Source organism: Betta splendens, chromosome 2, assembly GCF_900634795.4.
Source record: "Betta splendens chromosome 2, fBetSpl5.4, whole genome shotgun sequence".
Taxonomy (NCBI): Eukaryota; Metazoa; Chordata; class Actinopteri; order Anabantiformes; family Osphronemidae; genus Betta; species Betta splendens.
In genome coordinates, this window is record NC_040882.2 from 13450670 (window position 1) to 13473501 (window position 22832).

The 22832-nt window shown below is 44.4% G+C and overlaps 1 protein-coding gene and 1 long non-coding RNA gene across 5 annotated transcripts in view; both read left to right on the plus strand.

The window, feature by feature from the left end:
• LOC114842173 (neuroligin-2-like) overlaps positions 1-22832 on the plus strand; it is a 315730-nt gene that overhangs the window by 96930 nt on the left and 195968 nt on the right. The gene's annotated exons all lie outside the window — the stretch shown is intronic.
• LOC129603669 (uncharacterized) overlaps positions 5039-22832 on the plus strand; it is a 149633-nt gene continuing 131839 nt past the window's right edge. The window contains exon 1 of the long non-coding RNA XR_008693795.1: positions 5039-5770. This is a non-coding gene — a long non-coding RNA (uncharacterized LOC129603669). The remainder of the gene's footprint in view (positions 5771-22832) is intronic.

A 22832-nucleotide genomic window follows, 5' to 3' on the forward strand; every position in this document is an offset into this window, starting at 1 on the left:
ACTCCTTACCCTCTTGTTATCTTATCCTTAGCATGGTGACAGCAATGATGCTAAGTGAAACAATGCAATTTAAACCACCTGCTTTATCTCACACCCAAATTAGTTTAGAGGACTGCCATTTCAGGTGAATCCTGTCCCCCACCTTAAAACAACCCAAAAAACATATGTCATGTGGTACAAACTTCTGTTATATAGTGTCAGATTAATTCAGGTACATTGTGGCAAATACTATTACACACCACAGCATACATGTGTAATTTTTCTGGTTACAAGAATGCGAATGCAGTACATGAACAATTTTGAATACATGAACGATGTGAATAATCAATGTCACTTTACGTAACAGTAGTGTGCCTTTAACTGTGTGTGCCATATATGTGCATAGATAGATGTGATGCATATCAGGCCGTCTCCAGTCTTCCTCTCTGGCCTCACGCTGATGGGGTGGCACCGTCCTCATCCGCCTCCTCGTTCTCCCCGTCCTCAGGCCCGATATGGATCCAGTCAGGAACTGGAAAGAAGTCGCCTCCCTCGCTACCTATACTACTCTGACTGCTCTTCACTCTCTGCTTGATAACTGCCATCTGCATCGTCTGCTTGGTTACTGCACTAAGCGCCAATGACCTCAGGCACAAAAGATGAGTCCTAGGACAACTACTCCTACAGTAATCATTATCCCCAGTTTAATCAGCCCCTGTTTCCAGCCCCCAGCCATCATGTTAATAGGTTTACCAGCTACCTGTACCGGCACCAAAGGCTCTTCATCAGGGCTTCAAACAGATGTTAATGGCAACTGACACTCCCCTCCTGGATTCCCCTGATCCTCAGGGCATCCCTAGTAGCCAGCAGGAAGACCCCGCCATGGACTGGTGGGTCCCATCTGTCGCGCTGGTCCCTGTGGGTTCTGGCCGGACATGGCGCGTATCCACAAGAAGCACTGACGTCTTTGTGTCCTATCTTACCACAGTAAAAGCACTTCATTCCACGGCTATCCCCCATCCGTCTTCCTCTGCCAGCCGATCCTCCCCCTCTCATCCTTGATGGGCCTCCTCCCCATCCGTCTGGCTGGACATAGATAACTTGTGGCTGGACAGCCGCTGGGGCCGCCCCTGAGGATGGGGGTGCATGTTGAACCACAGCTTGTATTTTCTCTGGCAGCTTAGAATACTCCACTTCTGCCAGTGGACCGGACCCTCTCGCTTTCCCCAGTTGCACTGTCTGCGTCACGTTCCTTTTCGGCCTCGCTGCCGTCCTCTGCACACTCGGATTGTTTAATGTCCTGCATTACTTTATCATGCAATCTAATGCGGCGAGTGTCGTTCCCTGCAAGCTGTGCTGCTTTTGCATATGTTGCTGGCAGCTCCTCTAGGTCATCCAGCTCTATCTCTCTCTCCCTAACCTTTTTTAACTCCTCAACCGGGTAGATGCTTTTACCTGATCTGCCAGATCTAAGCGAGTAGTCCCCCAACAGTCCTTTTTCCCGAACAGGCATCTGTGCAGCGTAAGCAGGGTGTTTCCCTGCCTTCTTCATCTCTTTTTTCTTCTGCTCAAGCTGCTTTTTCACATGCTCCACTGTTTTCTCCCCAAACATCTTGGCCTGGTCAGTAAATAGTTGCATAATTCCAGTCTCTCGCTCTCGCACACGCTTGGCAGATTTATCTTTTATCTTATAATTTTTTATTAACACGCCCATCTCTGCACACTGACCTCGGTCGAATGTTCCATCGGATGGCCAGGGTGACGTGGCTTTACACGTTCGCTTATTCCAGTTTTTTGAATATTTATGGATCTCCGCTACAAGGAGGGGATATTTTTTCCCCAGTATCGCAACTGGAGATGTGTCTTTATGTGTAGCCATGATTCCTATATATAGTATCTACTATGTGAGTAAGGGTGTCTATGAAGTAAAACTTTAAAGTACGGGATATATGTGACTTCACTACTACCTGATATAATGTATATATGTCAAACAAAACACTCTTAAAGATAAAAGTTTTTTTTTTTTTAAAGTTGAGCTGCTGTCACTAACAATGATAGTAATAATAATAGTAATAAGCCTAAAGTTTCACTGCAGTCTGCCGACTATGTTTCTCGAACACACACACACACACACACACACACACACACACACACACACACACACACACACACACACACACACACACACACACACACACACACACACACACACACACACACACACACACAGAGAATTTGTTTGGACTCAATTTAGGGTCACACTAAATAACCAGATCCATGCATACTTACATAGGATAGAATACATAGAATCCCTGCACATCTTCAGTGATGTCCAGTGTGGTGCTTAAAAATGATGCAAAAGCAGAAAGTGTTAGAAAGCAGAAGTGTTGGTCAGAAATGTGATGATTCACATGTGTGACTAGTTCTTCTCTAATTAGTGTAAACATATCTATAAAAGTTGTGAAACATGCCTGGTGCAGCTCAACGACTCTTTAGACTCATGAAAATGTTGACTCTGCTGCAGCTACAACATGTTTAACACATCACAACAACATAACTACAGCAGCAGCAGCTCCATTCATCTCCACTATGATACATTCACTGTTCAATGCAGCTGATACGATGATACTAAAAACTCAGAGCTTTCACTCACTGAGAACAGAATCACATCAGAGTAGAAACGACTCAACAAGTTAGTGTCAGTAACTAATGTTATGATCATTTGGGTTGAATGACAGGAAACAGAAATGACACCTTGGTTCAACAAGCAGCCAGAACACACCAGCAGATCTGAGACAAGTTTCCAGCTTCACAAGTGAACACATATAAAATGAACATGAACAAAAGCCAGGACACAACATGAGTCTCTACACTGATCTGATCATTGAGCTGAGACAACAGTTCACCTCCCAAACTAGCAGCAACAAGACGTTACTGCTCCACTAGTAACAACCACATCACTGCTGAATCTGTCTGGAAAGGTTTAGTCATTAAAACTCAACACTGAGCAGTTCATCACATTATTGTAATGAACCAAACTCTGTAGCGTTCAGCAAGAACATTCTGCTGTTGTTCTATGAGAACACATATGTGGAGGCTGAGTGAGCTTTAAAGCACAATAAAAAGCAGATCGATGACTCAGAAGATGATCTTTGAATTAAAGGTTCAATCTAGAATGTTTCAGGCTCCAGGAGCAGGTAGGAACGCAGGAAGCTTCATCTGAAACCTGATGCTCTGCTTCCTACTCTGTTCCTGTTGCTATTTTACTCCTGGTAGTTCAATAGTAGTGCATCGACCTGCGAAGCAAAAGGTCACCAGTTCCATCCCACCATTCCTTGAACAAGATACTTTACACTAGCTCCCCAGACCTCTGTCTGTGTGTGAGTCCATTGCTCCCCCATGGGGGATGGGTCAGATGCAGAGGACAATTTCACCAAGGGGATCAATAAAGTACAGTAGGTATCTTATTTTATCTTTTGAGTAAACTGATGAAACTGTAACTAAAACAAGAAACCAGCTGAACCACAAATCTGGGGACCCTGGGGTTTGTAGTTTATGTGGTAAGAATTACTTCATGAAAAAAATGTACTAAATATGAAGGAATATGGACATGTCATACATCAAATTAAAAATAGAATTCCTGGCTATAATGTTCTATAAATGTATTTTCACGTGCATCAAACACAGCCCCAGTAAACATAAAATACTTATACTCTATAGCGCCACCTATCGCAGCTAAGTGTAGCATGGGCGACGCATTTATGGCTCCACCGCTACAAAACATTGTGCAACACGAATACTGGCTCAAATTAATACTAGGATACTAGCAAATCTAGTGATGTTCGCTTTGCCATGGTAAAAAATACGGGCAGCGAGATATTTGCTAGATAATGTCAGTGCCTATTTGGACGCTCTTTTGTCCGACATTTTGCGGTGTAAAGTTTAAATTACTGTTGAACCAACCCCATTTTCCCTTTACACTACTTCCTGGGTCATAAACCAATCGGTCTACAGTATACGTCACTGGCCTTCCCAAGAGACAGTTTAAAGCATTTTATTAGCAGGAAGTCATTTTCGGTAATTTCCAAAGTGCGACAGTCTGTTGGCGTTTAGCTGATTCTTATTGGCTGCCAGAGCTGTCAATCTCTTGTTAGCTGGTACAGCGTAATCTGATAGATTGAAACGTTTCCGAGCCCTTAAGGCAGGAATCCAAGTTTCCTGTAGGGAGTTACGCCACCAGGCACGGCAGCTCACCCAGCTCACACCTGTTCTATGGCTATGGTGTGGGTTCGCTCAAAGCTCCCCAGCTTAGTCGCCATGTGTTGGAGTTTCCTCGATGGACGAGAGGGTCGCTTCCCTGCGCCTACGGGTGGGGGATAGGTCACTCACCGTCATTTGTGCTTACGGGCCAAATGGCAGTGTGGAGTACCCGGCCTTCTTGGGGTCCCTGGAGGGAGTGTTGGAAAGCGCTCCAACTGGGGACCCCATCGTTCTTCTGGGAGATTTCAATGCCCACGTAGGTAACGACAGTGATACCTGGAGAGGCGTGATTGGGAGGAACGGCCTCCTTGATCTGAACCCTCTGTCAGGCGGACCTTTAACTCACACCTCCGGGAGAGCTTCGACCAGATTCCGAGGGAGGTGGGAGACATAGAGTCCGAGTGGACCATGTTCTCCGTCTCCATCGTCAACGCGGCCGTTCGGAGCTGTGGACGCAGGGTCTCCGGTGCCTGTCGTGGTGGTAATCCCCGAACCCGGTGGTGGACGCCGGAGGTAAGGGACACCATCGGGCTGAAGAGGGAGTCCTATCAGGTCTGGTTGACCAGTGGGACTCCTGAGGCAGCTGATGGGTACCGGCAGGCCAAGCGTGCTGCAGCCCGTGCCGTTGCAGAGGCAAAAACTCGGTCTTGAGAGGAGTTCGGGGAGGCCATGGAGGAGGACTATCGTTCGGCCTCAAAGAGATTCTGGCAAACTGTTCGGCGCCTCAGGAGGGGGAAGCAGTTCTTTACCAGCTCCCCACCTCCACTTTTCAGTGGAGGTGGGGAGCTGTTGACCTCAACTGGGGATGTTATTGGACGGTGGAAGGAGTACTTTGAGGATCTCCTCAATCCCTCCGACATGCCTTCTGCTGAGGAAGCAGAGGCAGGGGACTCAAAGGCGGACTCGCCCATCACCCAGGCTGAGGTCACTGAGGTAGTTAGTAAGCTCCTCGGTGGCAAAACAGCAGGGGTGGATGAGATCCGTCCTGAGTACCTCAAGTCTCTAGATGTTGTGGGGCTGTCTTGGGTGACACGCCTCTGCAACATCGCGTGAAGGAGGGGGACAGTTCCTCTGGACTGGACAACCGGGGTGGTTGTCCCTCTTTACAAAAAGGGGGACAGGAGAGTGTGTTCCACCTATAGGGGGATCACACTTCTCAGCCTCCCTGGGAAAGTCTATGCCAGGGTACTGGAGAGGAGAATTCGGCCAATAGTCGAACCTCTAAAACAGGAGGAACAATGTGGTTTTCGGGCTGGTCGTGGAACGCTGGACCAGCTTTATACGAGCAAAACACATCAGCAGGAGGTGATCTAGTCTTTAATTTACTCCATTTATCTAACCATGTGTCCTCTCTTTGGTTCATGCTTCCACTTGGTGAGATCAGTGACTAATTACTCCTTTCTACAAAATCCAGCCTCTGATGAACTGAACTACGCAGCAGTGAAATTCCGTCAAAAGGAAAGACGAAGAGAAGTGGAGCCAAACGTTGTGTATTCTGCTACTAGATAGAGTGAAGAAGCAACAAACACAGGTCAGAGCAAACTGAGGACTGATTTATAACAAGCTGCAAATAAACTGTGACCGATGCTCACGAGAATCTGTTTTGTACCTTTTTTCCATTTTAAGCTGTAATGATAAAAAATAAACAGAAAGTATTTACAACATTTCTACGTGTACTAGAGTGTGAGTAAAACTACTGTATGTAGCAGCAACTATCCAGTTTTACCTGTTTATCTGCTTGTATATGTGTACTGTAAATAATGTACTAACACATATTTTATCCACTGGTCTGTCTAACGCTCTGCTGTGGTTAGAAAACTGCACTGCCTGCATTAGATTCAACCACTAAACCTTCTGGTGTCAAAAAGAGCTACAGTGACATTGTTTTAGTCTGAATTAATATAAAATATGAAGATGAAACAGTTTAACTAAACTCATGAAAGAGGAAACACCCACAGTCAGACAATAGCTTCAGGTACCTGAAGTCTGAGGTACAGTATCGTACCTTCGTTGCCTTCAGTTTCTCTCCAGCAGCTCAGGCTGCGATGGAGCAGCCTAAGAAGCTTAAGGTGCGATGGAGCAGATGAATGATGGAGTTATCCACTCCTAGTTGGGGTTGATAGTTGAAGATGTGAACAGCACATAGCTGGGGACAGATTTTCAGCACCCATAGGCTGATTCCTTCACGCCCTGTGGCCTTTGTGGCGTGAAGCTTGTTCAGCTGTTTCCTCAACTAAATCTACCTCTGGATTATTTGTGTGGTGTCCAAGTCCTGTGAGAGATGTGTTGGGGAGCTGCAGAGGGTTCAGAGGCTCAACCTGATATTTGCTGAAAAAATAAATTACAATGCACACGTGCAGAATCCACATTTTAGAGATTCCGGCAGATGACTCAGTGGTTCATAAGTGCATTTGCTGCCTGTTTTACATTTTGCTACTGTACTGAATCCTGTTGTAGCATGATTTATTCCTGGTTGTGTTTGTATTGTGTAGTATGTATGAGTATATCTTATAGAAAAAGCAAAACTGTCCATCACAATACATCAAATGCTGCATGCTAAGCTGCTAGATGGAACAAATAAAATACGGGAGTATTATATTACATGTTGTCTCATCAATACAATGTTGACACCTCAGATACAGTAGCAATACACCTGTTGTGGTCATGTGATCAAAAAGATCACCTATTTCCTATAGAGACACTTCAGCCACATCTGGCCTATAAGCCACAGTGTTGTTTCTCCTCAAAGAGTAGCAATAACGTTGACAAGGTTTCATTCAGCAGAGCAGCTTGACCAGGACGGCAGCTCCTACGAGTGAGTTCTATGTAACAAGTCTGTTTGTCTGGGAAATGGGACAAAATGATCACTGTAAAAGAAAACCAGACACACAAACCTGTGTCTACATCCTGCCTCTAAAAAGCCTGATTGCTTCTCACGCTGGGACCTACTGTACTTCTGTGGTGCTTCCTCCTGTGGACACATTCTCAACCAAAGTGGACTTTCAGGGTGAGTAACTTCCTAGTGAATGTCTATGTGACACTTCATTTCAGCATTTCTAATGTTGTACAGGTTCTTAAGGTATAAAATACTCATTTTGAAGTATTTGTACTATACCAGAATGACTCAGCCTTTGTACTCACTAGTATATTATGTTATCTATTAATTATATGTGGCTCTGCAGCAGAAATCCAGTGTCTTCCAGTGTTTACCAGTAAGCTTCGCCTGAACTCCGATTCTGCCTGCACCCTGTCTGTACCTCCGCCCAGTGATCATCTGTGTATTGACCGCTGCCTGTACCTGGACCCACGAGCTTGTGATTAAATGGGTCTGCCGTATTACGCAGCCTGGCCAGAAAGAGTCCCTCTGCACCGCCCTCCAGGCACACGAGCAGTGTTTTCATGCCCACGAGGAGAAGACTGAAGCGGTCTGCAGGAGCTGACTTGCTGCTCCGCCCGACAGGAGACCATGATGGCCGATCTTACCCGGTTGGCTCGGCAGCACACGACCGGCAAAGCGGAGGAGAACCCACCTACTGAGGTCCCGGAACCAACGGCCTCCGGCTTGAGGTAGCCATTTTACCTCTCGCTTCGCCGATGGACACCACGGCACTGGACGGTCGTTGGCTCTGGAGGGTCACACAGCACACCGGACCCGTCACCCTGACGATCATACGGAGGAGATAACCTTTCTTGTTGCTCCAGCCTGTTACCATCCCGTGGTGTTGGGACATCCGTGGCTTTGCCGTCATAGCCCCCGGCTGAACTGGAGGAGCGGGGGGGTTGAGCATTGCAGCACGGACTGCAACAACTCATGTTTTAAGCTGATTTGGACCCGGCCGTTCCCTCTACAGCTGCTTCATTAGGCGTCGGACTGGAGGGGGTGGATCTGGACGGCGTTCTGGAGTACTACCATGACCTGCGCTCAGTCTTTAGTAAGAAGAAGGCCACCTCGTTGCCTCCTTATCAGCACCACAACTGTGCAAACAACCTGAGACCCGGTTCAGCTCCGCAAAGGGGAGATTATATCAGCTGTCGCCCAAGTAGAGGGAGTTTATGAAGGAGTACCTAGAGGGGGCTTAGGCCACTGGGCTTATTTACCACTCTCCTCCCGGCCGAAGCCGGCTTTTTCTTCGTAAGTATAAAGGATGGATCTCTTCGCCCATGCATTGACTACCGAGGACTTAATGATGTTACCGTCACAGATTCCTACCCACGTCCTTTGCTGTCCTCTGCCTTCGAGCTCTTATCGGAGGCTAAGAACTTTACTAAACTTGATCTTCCCAACGCTTACCACATGGTCAGGATAAAAGAGGCAGCTGCTGCTGTGTTCCAGGCCCTGGTCAACGATGTTCTTGGTTCTATGATTAATGAATTTGTGTTTGTATATCTACACGCCATCCTCATCTTTTCGTGCTCTGAAGAGGAATATCGGCTCCATGTGCGGGAGGTTCTCAAATGACTGCTCGGGCACCGACTCTTCGCCAAGGCTGAGAAATCCTAAACATACCAGGAGACATATGACACTTATCGATATGTGAAAATATATTGTCATGTTGGCAGATTATTTACCTGTCTTTCACATTTGTTGTATTTGTTAAAAAAACACTAATGAGACATGATGATGTGTCGAAGAATTTGTGAAGCCATGTGGGCTTATAAGAGCAACCCCCGTACGAGTAAACATTAAGCAAGATTGTGAACCATTTTAAGATCAGCTTGTGTGTTATATGTCACGTTTCAGATGTAGCTTGTTTGTTTTTGTCTTTGTTGGTTTTTAAGTCTAGGTTAATTATAACTGTTATATTAGATAACTTTTAATTATATTTATTATGGAGATAGTAGAACTATGGATGTCCCACCTGAATAAAAGGGGCATATGTTTGATCTAATAATATAATGCTATAAGCCTGTGATGACACCTTCAGTGTGCAGCATGATAAACACACCACAGGGTACATTGCTCTGAATGAATGTGTCCTACAAACTACCTGACTGAAACACAGAGTCAATATAAAGGGTATTACTGTCCATAGACTTGCAATTTTGACAAACAGATGTTTCTTTATAGTTACAGTTATGGTTAGTTATAGTTATAGAAGGTGCTACTGAATTCAGTGTATATACAATCACACATTGGATGGAAAGAGGAAGCGTGTGTTTCGCCATACTTATGACAATCTTCAGCAAAGGAAAACAAGGAAGAGAAACAGCAGAGTAAGCTACATCTGTCACCGTCTGTGGAGACGTGCTCTGTCACAGACACTGGTTGAAACAACCAGAGAGGCTTCAGACGTGATTGGCCCAATAGAGCAGCATCTGAGGATCCAGGAAACATCTGTCAGCGCTGTGGTCAGAAGGGGCTTTGGAAGAAGAACTGGCCCTTGCCATGTCAGGCTTCACCCACTCGGGCGGTCACATCACACTGATGGTTGCGGAAGGAGGAAGGTGACAGTTCCTTTTCAAGTAGAAGACGGTACTGCAAACACACACACATTTCCAAGCACACAATAAAGAAACACGCTTACAGCTGATGAACACTCAATTGATCCAAATTCATTCTTATCTGCTTGCAATGAAGACTCGCTTTTCGCTCAGAACATTCAGTAACAGTAATTTTGAAAATCATAATAACTGCTGCATCACTTTGCATTCTGATTGCGGGATTCGGGTTGCTCATTTCCCCACATTCCCCACATAACTGCAGAAAGAGGCAGAAATAAACAAATAACAGGAAAATTAGCACACAATATTTCTGAAAATGGCCTTCTGGCCTATACTGTATGGCTGAACTAGTCCCTCACCTTCATAGTCTACACAAGGAGCTCTTTCCCACCACTACTCGCTCGCCGCAGGGCCCGGCCCAGGCACCCCGGGGTCGTGGCCGAGAACTCTGGGCCCTCGTACAACTCGTCACCTGTACCCTACCTTCCCCTAAAGGAGGGGAAGGTAGGTACCAGCATTCTCGGTGCCAAGTACGTGCTGTGTTTGCTTTCTCATCAAGGGAGAAAAAATAAAGAAAATTCTAGTGTTCCACTTTACTGTCAACTAACAAATACTGTGTGTTCTCATGACAAAGTGCCAAACTGGCCCTCGATTGTGTTTCTTCTATTGTTCCTTTCATCTACCGTTCCTTTTTTTGTGTTCAAGCATTTGTTTAACCGTTGTTTTTTGTGGAAAGATTTTAAAACAGAAAATATAGTTATAGAGAAATGATATTATATATAGTTATATATAAATGTGTACAAATGAGAAAGTATATCAAAAGGTTTTGTCAGTGGGGATCTATGCATGAATTCCTTTTAAAGATGATGACGGGGGAAAAGGACATTGTATTTGTCAATGCACGTTTCCGAAGTCTACTCGAATCATGTCCGTCTGATTTGGAGATCGGTTTTTATTTAACCCCACAGAAAATGAAAAATCACTGGTTCTGTTTTGTTGTAACTGGTTCTGTGGTTGAAGCAACAAAAATACACGACAGATTTTGGCTTCACTGCAGCAGGCAGGGGAGAGCTGACAGGTGCCCGACTGCACCCAGCCTGAGGCGACTCGTCACTGTTGGCCACAGGTGAGATGCGCTTAAGCTCTTACATGACGATTCTCTGTGTTGGGGGTAGTGTGGGCAAATGTTGGTTATATTAGAAAATTCTAAATTCTGATTCGGCTGTTTCTAGGAAATTATCTGTGTGGGAATAGGCAACGAGAGGCAGTGGAGAATTTGCTTGTATAATTTGCTGTATAAAAATATAACTAATCAACTGCTTTATTTGTGTGCTGTGCTTTTTTGGGGGGGGAAATAAAACATGACATGGCCTATTGACCTCTAAATGTTATCTTAAATGTTAACTCTGAGACAGACGCCGACCAGAGATTCTAAATGAAGGGCTTAAAGTCTGTATGTGGCTAAAATAAATTTAAGGCTGTGTAAGTACGGTAACTGACGTTGGAAGTGCAGGCTCAAGAAAAAGAACCCAAATTGGCAATACTGTATATACTAAACACCTTATTGTAGGTTTGGACACTCTCTATTTACCTTTTTTATGGTTCAGGACTGAAAAATATTTCTTCGAGTGGTTCTAAAATTAAGGTGAGGATTAGTCAGATTGCGGTGCGGCCTCAGTGCGACCAGTTTAGTGAACCGGAGTTGACTTTTACTTACAGAATTAGACCACAAATTTTTATATATATATATATATATATATATATATATATATATATATATATATATATATATATATATATATATACTTATATGTTCTAGGCACTGTAGGTTTACATGTGTATGAGGAGACCTACATTAAGCTTGGGACTCATCAATCCAAGTGTAGATTTTCTCATGATTTGTGAGGCCTGAGAGAGATTGAATATGCATAGGGAAACCGGTAAAAGCTCGTTTTGTGATATGCATATGAAGACAAAGTGTGCTGGCAATAATGTATGAAGTTTAATCAAGTGTGTATTTGAGTATATAAGAATGTGTAGCTAAACGGCATAATAGTTGGTAATTTCTTGTTGATGATTTTAAATTTGAGTAGGCTGGGTTGAAAGCGTCTCCTCTTCTCCTCTGGGGCAGAAGGAGTGTGTGTGTGTGTGTGTGTGTGAGGAAGAGAGGAAAAGAGAGGGGGAGGGCGGGGGAGTGTGTGTGTATATGTGTGACTAGAGAGTGGAGACAGATCCCCCCTCCTCGTATGTGTGTGTTTTCAGATAGTTGGGGGGAGCCGTTGACTTGGTGCCAGGTGGGAACTTTAACATTTTTATTGTCCTATATTGTGTTCACTTTTCTTTGTACTTTGATAATCATTTTGACGTAATCTGAGTATTTTAGTGCACTTTTTGTGACGACGTGTCAACACTGTGTTTGGGAGTGGTCAAGCTGGTCACGGTGTGTAAAGACCGCGGCTGCTTTGTTTATTAAAAAATAAAAAAGGGGGGAGTTGTGAATTGAGGCGCGGTCTCAAAATTGGGTGTGGAGGCGTCAGCTGTGTGCCTCTTTTGTTGTTTACACTCCCAAGAGAAAGTGTGTGAGTGTCTTACTGCTCAGAGCACTAGGCTCAAGCGTGTGTGTCGTACTGGTCAGAGCATTAGGCTCGTGTGTCTGTGTGTGTGTGTGTGTGTGAGAGAGAAACAGAAATGTTTTTCTGCGTGTGCTCTAGTTGCCGCTTACATCATCATGTTAAATCTTGTCTCATCTTTGTTTCGCTTCATTTCTGCCATCATAGACCTCTCACTCACCACTGGAATTGTTTCCAAGCCCCTAAGAACAGCACCTATCAGCCCAAAACTGACACAAGCTGCTTTCACTCCCAACAATAACTGCAATAACTGCAGTTTTCTAACCACAGCAGAGCGTTAGACAAACTAGTGGAACAAAATGCGTGTTAGTATTTATTTTAGAAACATAAACAGGTAAAACTGAATGATTGCTGGGACATACAGTAGTTTTATTCGTAGTCTAGTACTTGTAAATAATCTCTATGTTTATTTTTTATTATTACAGCTTAAAATGGAAAATAAAAGTTAAAAGTAGGTTTCTTTTCGACAAAACAATCATAGATTCTAATGAGCATCAGTCACAGTTTACTTGCAGCTTGTTATAAATCAGTCCTCAGTTTGTTCTGACTTGTGTTTGTTGCTTCTTCACTCTATCTAGTAGCAGAATACACAACGTTGGGCTCCACTTCTCTTCGTCTTTCTTTTTGACGGAAATTCACTGCTGCGTAGTTCAGTTCACCAGAGGCTGGATTCTGTAGAAAAGAGTAATTAGTCACTGATCTCACCAAGTGGAAGCATGAACCAATGACAGGACACGTGGTTAAATAAATGGAGTAAATTAAAGAGATCACCTCCTGCTGATGGTTTTTCTTTCAGAGCTAAAAACATAACATTATTGACATAATATTAGATACAACATAAAAAATTAACCAAATGCATGAGAGGAGCAGCTGTTGTCATGAAGTACCTGCTTAAAATTTTTTGCCAGAAACAACCAGAACAGTAACGACCACGAGAAGGAAAACAGTCAGACCACCGAGGATCAAGCTCATTACATATGTTGTTTCATCAGTTTTATTACACTCTGCTAAATTAAATAAACACATTTAAACTGCATTTATCTGCAAACAACAACTTGAAAACCTAAAGACAGTCTTACTTTTAGACTCTGTGTCCAAGTCGTCCTGAGTTTCCTCACTGCCTGTTTACAAAATAAAGAAACATTAATGAATCACTGTCTTGGTTGACAATGAATTTTAAATGGTTCTTAGTACAATTATCGACTATTCTATCAGCTAAATAAAAGGAACAGAGAAAACTGAATTTTCGATTCTTACCTTCAACATTTAACTGTATCACGTCGTAAGTGCTTTTTCCTCCATTGTAAAAATCACAGAAATAGATTCCAGAGTCGGATAAATGAACCCTTTTGATTGTGAGAAACACATTATTATTGCTGTCGACTCCCATTTCAATGGTTGTATCATTAAATCCATCACAGAATTGAGTTTCCTTGTTAGGTTTAATCTTATAACAGATGAAGCTGGCTGTGGTTTTATTGATCAGTCTGGACCAGGTCATCACAGTGTTAGCACTCAGTATGGGGGACCACAGTGTGACACTTTGACCAGGCTGGACCTTCACAATCTGAGACTGAGCCACTGAGACAGAGATCCAGCCTGAAACAAACAGCAGAGACAACGTGAGTTAGTTTTTACAGATCTTAAAAGACTGTTTTTAGTTGAATGTGTGATCCAGATGTTGAGAGCGACGTGTTGTTGGTACTTACTGATGCTGCAGATAACGACAGTATTGATCCAGATGAAGGTCTTCATGGTGCGACTGTTCGTAGCTCTGCAGTGTCTGTAATATAACTGTGCTCCAGGAAGGAACTGTCTACTTTAGAGGTGGAGCCTTTTTAACTGGCCACATTCATACCATTAAATCTAGTGAGAATCAGTCCACGTTTAGAGAATGTACAACGTCAACATGAAGTTGTGAACGTCCACCGTGATAAGGAAAGTCCACTCTGCTCAACACCATGTTTGGAGTTCAGTTTGCCGTCAGCAGCGGTCGATGCACTCGAGGTGCTTTCATGCTGCTCATCCGAATAAATGAGGATGTTAAAACAGTCCTCAACTGTGACTTCATGGTGATCATTGACACGGAGGGCTTGAAGTCACCAGAACTTGCACAACTAGATAACAGCTATAAACATGACAATAAGCTGGCAACACTCGTTGTGGGTTTGAGTGACATCACTATTGTCAACATCGCTATGGAGAATTCAACAGATATGAAAGACATTCTGCAGATAGTGGTTCACGCTTTTCTCAGGATGAAAGAGGTCGGTAAAAAACCTAAATGTCAGTTTGTTCACCACAATGTTTCAGATGTTTCAGAAAAACTTACAGTAAGAGACGGGAAACTGTTCCTGCAATAGTTAAATGAAATGACCCAGGCAGCAGCCAGGATGGAAAACCCAGGATGGACGCAGCTGACACTGGACCACCAGGAATCGATGCAGGCGTGGCCGGAGCCGGACCACCAGGAGCTGAAGCTGGAGCAACCTCCTCTCGGAGGCTGACAGGAACCGGAGCTGGGGGGACCCCCTCCCCGAGGCCGACAGGAACCGGAGCTGGAGCGACCGCCTCCCAGAGGCCGACAGAAACCAAAGCGACCTCCTCCCGGAGGCTGACAGGAACCGGAGCGACCTCCTCCCGGAGGCCGACAGGAACCAGAGCTGGAGCGACCCCCTCCCGGAGGCCGACAGGAACTGGAGCTGGAGCGACCCCCTCCCGGAGGCCGACAGGAACTGCAGCGACCCTCTCCCGGAGGCCGACAGGAACTGGAGCGACTTCTCCAAGGTCGACGGTAACAGGAACGACCTCTTCAGGGCCAACGGGAACTAGAAGACCTCTTCAGGGCCGACGGGAAGTAGAACGACCTCTTCAGGGCCAACAGGAACTAGAACGGCTTCCTCACCGGAGCCGACAGGGACAGGAATGGCTTTCTCACCGGAGCCAGTAGGGACAGGAACGGCTTCCTCACTGGAGCCAACAGGAACAGGGACGGCGTCCTCACTGGAGCCGACAGAAACTGGGACGGCGTTCTCTCTGGAGCCGACAGAAACTGGGATGGCGTCCTCTCTGGAGCTAAAAGAAACTAGGATGGCGTCCTCTCTGGAGCCAACAGAAACTGGGACGGCATCCTCTCCGGAGCCGGCAGTGCTGCTTGCGGCTGCCGAGCTCGACGGAGTAGACGTCGGGCCTTACCGGGCAAGAATTGAACTTGTCTGACGTGTGGTGCCACCTGGCTGGGACAAGGCTGGAGCCTGAGTGCGACCTGACTGGGCTGGAGCCTGAGCGCGACATGACTGGGCTGGAGCCTGAGCGCGACATGACAGGGCTGGAGCCTGTAATGAGGTGGGCGAAAAGGAATGCGACCGGAGGAGTGCAGTGGAGGCGGATCCGATGGACGACGCTGCCCGGGATGCCTGCCATGGCAGTGAGACAGTCAGCCAGCGGACCGGAAAGATCTTCTGCTGGGGAAGGGAGCCGTTCGGACACCGTGAATGTGGTCTCTGGTTCACGGCTGAGGCGCTGGGAGCGGTGCGGGCTGGGTTTCCTTGACTGGGTCCGAGTGGCGGACAGGGATGATGGCATCTGGAGCTTGGGCTGGAGCCGACGAAATGGCGACAGGAATGGGTGCTTGAACTGCCGGCGCGACGACAGGAACGGGTGCTCGAATCGCTGGAGCGGCGACAGGAACGGAGACGTGAACCGCTGGAGCGGCGACAGGAACGGGAGCGTGAGCCGCTGGAACGGCGGCAGGAGCAGCTGCGGAGACACAGGCGGACGATGCGCGCAGAGCGTGTGACAAATCCCTCTGCAGCGAATGGAGTCTCTCATAGAACGCCTGCACTCTAGGATAGTCACGCCACCAAAACTCAGCCATCAACAACTCGATGCCCAGCTTTACTTGGCGGAGACGGACCTCAAGACTGGGCGCTTCCGCATACTTTTTAGCGAACCTCTCGAGGTCGTTGCGGATATCCACCGGTAGACTCGGGCAAAAAAAAATCCATTATTCTGGTGCGTGGTTCGTGCACAGAGCCGAACGGACAGGGAAAAGAAAAACAAAACTGGTCACTGAACTGGGGGAAGGCTGGGCACTGGCTGGGTCCAAGTCTGGCCAGATCGTTCTGTCAGGATGCGGCAGAGAGCGGACCCACATGCACAGTGCGAGGAGATAGGATAGGTGGTAATAATCGAAGTTTAATCCGTAAATCGTGGTACAAGGCGGTCCAGGTTATTCACAGAGAATCTCAGTATTGCAGGTACAAGGGAGCAGGCGGGGTCTGGTCCAGGAGCAGACAATGGTTCGTTAACAGAATCAACAACATTACGGTACCGGCAGGGAGTAGGCAGGAGTCGGTGGTCAGGAAAACAGAATCAACACAAGGTAATCAAGACGGAGAGAATTGCTGGAAGGTGGCGACTGGTATTCACAAACGATCTGGCAACTGGCTATAGTAACTGATGGTGGTTAAATACACAGGAGTGATGACTAAACTAAAGCAGGTGTGTGTAATGAAAACCGGAAGTAAGAACTGACACGATGAGAACAGAAACCGGAGGTACTACAAAATAGAACAGGAAATAGAACCATAACAAGACAACTTAGGCGAAACAGAAAGTCCTTCAAAATAAAACAGAAACAAAAACCCAGATCGTGACAAGGGTTTAGATTAATGTGAGCATTTTTATTGCACTTTAGCTAAACAGCAATGCATTATATTGATGTGTCTTAGAGTTTTGTTTTAAATTTAATTTGATATGCTGTTTCAATGCCAAGTAATATTAAGTTAAACAATGTTTAGGCTTTTATTTTGACAGTCCGGTTACTTAAGGAAAGGTTTGCGTGGACTAGTGTGACATTATGAGACAGGGCTGTATGTATGAATGCAGGAGAGACATCAGAGACATTTAGAATACAATTCTGCACAAGGTTCAGGAGGTGCACACAATGCGATAACTTCTCCTTCAGCCTATGCATAATATAGTTTAATATCCACATTAGTTTTCTTTTTGTCCTGTCTGGAGGTTTGCATGCTGTAGCAGATTTAAAATAAATTGAATTTAATAATTTAAAATTGATGAAGAAATATTTAAATTCCTTGAATTTGGGGCATCAGAATTTTGTAAGTTGCCCAATAACAAAGAAATGATTAGTCTATAATTTAAATGGTAGGTAACACAACAATAGCAAAGGAAATCCAGAAAAATGCATTTAAAAAAAAAATATATATATATATATATATATATATATATAATTAATTTGTCCACATTTGGCCCACACACCTTCAGTTCCAGGAGGGCAGGTGTTGTGACCCAAGCCGCCCACACAGAGCCCCCCAGGCAGAGCTGCAGCAGCCACAGAGACAGCACCCGAGGTCAGAGTGGGCCACCGTGGGTCAGGAGAACCAGGGGCAAACACTCCCCCCAGTGGGAGGGTCGGCCTGAGAGAATGGAGCCCGAGGACCCATCCCCATACAAGCGGAATGGGGCCTACCCCATCGGCCCGACCTTATCCCCTGGCAACACACCGGGCCCGCAGCACAAGGCCAGCAATTGGTGGGGGTCAGCAGAAGAGACCACCCAGGCAGACAATCCACGTACCCCGAGTGGAAAACCGGACCCCCCCACACTCCAACTGCACCACACGCATACACACTCACACATACACAGACGCACACCTACACATACATCAACACACACTACCACAAACACACACACTACCACAAACCCAGTATATTTCTTGAATATATGTAAATTAGTGAATAAACATCGCACAGAACCCAAAGTCACATCAAATTGAAGCATATTGTCGGTGTAAGTTTCAGGACACCTAAAGGGTCCAGTCTGTCTAATTCAGAACTTTGAGTCCTAGAAAAACTGAAAGTCCTTTTGAATTCTTTTTTAAAGTCTACTTGAATCTTTTGGTGTTTGGTGGAGCATGAGGAGAGGACCTTGGTAAGAACTATAGAGACAGTCTAGAAGTCTGGTTATTGACAGATGGATTAGGAATTTGGTAAGATTTTAAGGTAGTGTCAACCTTAGTGTATTGATGGTCTTTTGATGTTGCACTTAGAGTTCTGGAACCACATGTGTGTTGTTGTTTAACCTAACATTTAGATATTTAGACTTTTGTTTATACTTGTCAGTTTAAGTCAAGTATACTTGAGTATAACTACAAATCTAGATGAAAAACACTAACCTCTTTTTTTATACTTGTAAGTAGAAACCAAATATACTTGCTCACTCAAATATACTTTAGTTTAGTATATCCTGTTATATACAATATCTGCAAAAAAAGCAACCATAAAGGATACTTTTTTTCTTTTTAGTTTAAAACAAGTATGCAAATGGTGTACTTGTATGTACTACTTTTTGCCTTCTGCCCAAAATGTAGAATGTGAATGTGTGGACGCTGCAATGCAGCATTTACTGGTCTGTTTCCTTGTGATGGACAGGTATGCTTGTTCAAGTAAGAGTCTCTATAAAATGTAATACACTTCTCTATGCGCCCCATAGACCCTAATTAGAGTTTGTGTGGGGGGACCCAATTTGATCGTTCATTTGATGAACCAACCACAGCTGAAGATATGGTATGATAGACGATAGATGATATGTTAGCATGTAGTTAACATTGTAGCTTAACCCGGGCTAGTTTGAGACCCATTTATGGGTCTACCACAGCAATACTTTATACAACACACATAAACACCATACTAGTTATCATGTGGTGAGTTATGAGCTACAGATGACATGTGCTAAGCTAATCGCTAGCTAAATAAACGATATACAAATTCAAATATCGTCATGCAAAGTTCATATTACTGGCGAGCTGATCCCATTCTCTGTTATTCCTACCTTTTAGCAGGTACCCACTCACCAAATGCGATAAGCCATTCTTACTGGCTACCAGCCCTGTCAATCTTGTGTAGCTTATAACAAGTAAAAAGACACCTCACAGCCCCCCAGTTTTGTTTATATTGGTAGAAAATAAGTGGTATTTGGAGATATTGATCATTTTTGTTGATGTTTTACAGTAGGAGCTATAGTAGTGGAAAAACATATATAATATACACACTAGGAAACTCACACCCAGCCTCCCAGGAAGTGCTGCAGCGCCCAAAGAGAACAGCCAGGGTTTGGTTTTAGATTTACCAAAAACCTACCTACAGTACAGAAGACAGTAGCCAATGATTCCAATGGAGGATCAGTCCCAGAGATCCAAGCTGCCTGTGCAGCTCATTGATTACTGAACACAGACAATGAGTCAGCGTCTGGCTATGAATGTCTTTAATGTTTCCCAGATCAGAGTCACAGCATACAGTGTATAATAACTTCTAAAGTAAACAGAAATATCCTCACCTCATTTATTTATATAGTTTTAATTAACTTTTTTATTAATAAGCTTTTTTTTAAATTGTCTTTATTTAACATTTTCCTTCATCTCAGGTCTCGGGTTTCTGAATTCAACAAAGAATAGAAAAGCAAGACAACAGGTGCAAGTTTGCAAAAGAGGCCAAGCTGAGGATTCATGTCAGTGTCTGTGTGTTGGCCATTGTAGGGCGTTAGTTAGTATCATAACTTTAGTGTAAACACTGCTACATGTGAAGTACTGTCTTACTGACTTGTCTCAGGTGGTGAGTTACTATATCCTGACAATATTACATGTAGCTTCTGACAATCACACAGATCATCAGGAGTAAATTGGAACATTGGGTAATTTTTAAATCAAAGCCACAAAAACCAGACTTTAAAAAAAGGAGACGTTTGCAGGGGGTGAAATCTGCTACAGTGACTTTCCTGGTTAGGAGCTGTGTGCTACAGGACGCCCACATGGGCAACATTAGAACAAATAAAAAAAGATGTGACATCACAAAATGATGAGCAGGTTTTACTGGGTGATGAATCTAAAACCTTGAGCTTGAGGCCATTTGTTTGCAAACTGCACCTGTTGCCTTTGGTGGTCACAAAATAATAATTTCATCCATTCAATCAAAGAAAAAAAAGAAAAACAACTTATATTTACAAATATTTTGCCGTTTTTGACTCTTACACCTAAAAATGTACAGTTTAGATCCTCTTCCAGATGTTGTGTATCTGTGTCCTTACTCCCAGTTTGGTTTTTATCCTCCACGCCCGTTTTGCTCAGTGAATCTGAGGCAGTGGCGCCCTCCAGTGGTTCCTTATAAAGTAGACATGGAAAAAGACCAAACTAAACGAGTGGTTCCTGTTTCCACCTCCTGTGGTGTCGCTGTAGCTGCGTTGTGGTGAGGTTTATTCACAGCCCCTTCACTGCCTCCTTATCCACAGGAGTGAGTACAAAAGGGTTGGTGTGGATCTGACCAGGCAGATCCTCCGTAGGACAGAGTAGGAAGGTGGAGAATGACCTCAGCTTCACGTTCTCCCTTTAAGGCTGAGAGTCTTTCTTTTCAGTCTGTTCTCCACAGTACATTTCCATCCTTCTACTCGTCATCTGCCTCACACACGAGTCACTTGACTAACCTCTCTCACACTGGATGTAGGCTACTGTGTGTTCATGTGGGCTCACATCACTTCACTCCACGTACAGTATTAAGCTGCATCGCCGCACTGTCCCACAGAGACCAGCAGGGGGCGCTGCTGAGCCGTTAGCCTGCACATCCTCGCTCCAAAGCAAAGAGCACAATCCCACACGGCAGCCGTCACGTGTGCGGCTTTTACCCTGTTTAGGAGAACTGAGCCCCGTCTTCACCTCGCGGTCGGGTGCCGTTGGGGGGACGGGGCGCCCCCCCAATATAATGGTAGGGGAAACACTGTATGGTAATCACAATCACAATAAACACAGGAATCAGCAATAAGTGAATGAATGAAAAAAAGGCTAAATAAAAGGAAAAAAGGATAAATAATAGTCAATACCGAAGTGTGTGATGGCTTTGAGCAGGAGAAAAGAGTATTTTTTTCTTACATGTAAAAGCCTAAGGATAACTAATGAATTTTGAAAGTTCCATTTTAGCGCTTTGAGAAACATCAGAATTCTCTGGGGATTCGAGATGTTTGTCTTGCCTTAATTTGCAGCTGTAGGCCGCTGTACAACATTTCACATTACCGGTTTGGTTGAACGAGAGATTCCCTGTCTGATCCAGGTGCCACAGCCTGTGGACCAGGAATCGTCGTCCTGTGGGTGATAATGGCTCGGGTTAGCGTGGGTTTAGTCGGCCAGCTTTGGTTGAATTGCCAGAGTCTCAGGTGTTTTAGTGAGCAGCGCTACTTAAATCAGCCAAATGGAAAAACTGTCTAGAATCAAATTTAACTAATAAGATCAAAAATAGTGAGTAAAATACGGACTGTTGATTATAGTTCAGTTTCAGTTTTTTTACGTAAGTTTACAAATTTTAAGAACAAAGGAGAGTTAAAAAATTGTAACTTAGGTTTCACTAGTTTAATACCGCCCTGTGACGGACTGGCGTAGAAGATGGATGGATGGTTTAATAACCAAGGGGCAGTGAAGAAATGGGTTCAACCAGTTGTTGCAGAGTTGTGCCTCTCTGCTTGCAGTATCAAACTATTTGATTTAGACTAATTCTAAATTTGAACTAACTATACTTTTCTCTATAACTATAGGTTCTATCACATTATAACACAACGTACATGTAACGATCACTTTGGCAAACAAATCAATGGAGAAACAAAAAATAATGCATTTGTTTATTTATTTATAAGTGGTCCTGCTTATGCTGTAACAAATAAAAGGTTATCTCCCGATGAGTTGTTGTATCATTATCTAAAACTATGCCATGATCCCTAGGCCAGCCATTCTGTGTCCCTCTCAGCTCACCATGTTTCTGCTCTGGACCACACCCACTCCCTCTCTCTCCCTCAAACTCTCTGCAATCAGGACAATTCCACACTCTGTCCATGTTAGCCACGCGTTTAAGTCGTGCATTGGTGCCCATCCTTAGCTGCTGGTAATGTCTACCCTGCCTTAGCTCTTGGTTCATGCCTTATTTAGCCATGCACATAAGACGTGCATTGTGCCACTTTGATTAGACTTGTTTGTGTTAGATTCTCCTATTCATTTGTTTATACTTTGTGTTATCAGGAGTGCTTCATGTTTTGTATCCTGCTGTACATATTTGGTTAATAAAAAGTACTGTCTTTCATTTATTCATGGCTCTCTTTGGTTCTAACTTACAGTAGTTCCAATGGACTCCCAACGACTTGATCTGCCATTTTGTGTGGCAGAACGTTATGCACTAAATCAAAACAATACAACATACTTAAATAATAATTGTCAGTAACATCAAATCATACATGGCTTAATGTAAATCTTACTAATTAAACAACTGTAGAATTGAATTACTTTTATTTTCCTGTCCGGCATTTCAACGAGCAGCATGTATTAGGCTGAATGCTGTATTATGATGGACAGTTTTGCTTGACAGAGGTGTGTATGTATATGTGTATATACAGTATATTTAACTGGAGGGTGAGTGTTTGTTTGTCCATGTGTGTAGGCCTGATGACCTCCCCAGGGTATACTCCAGC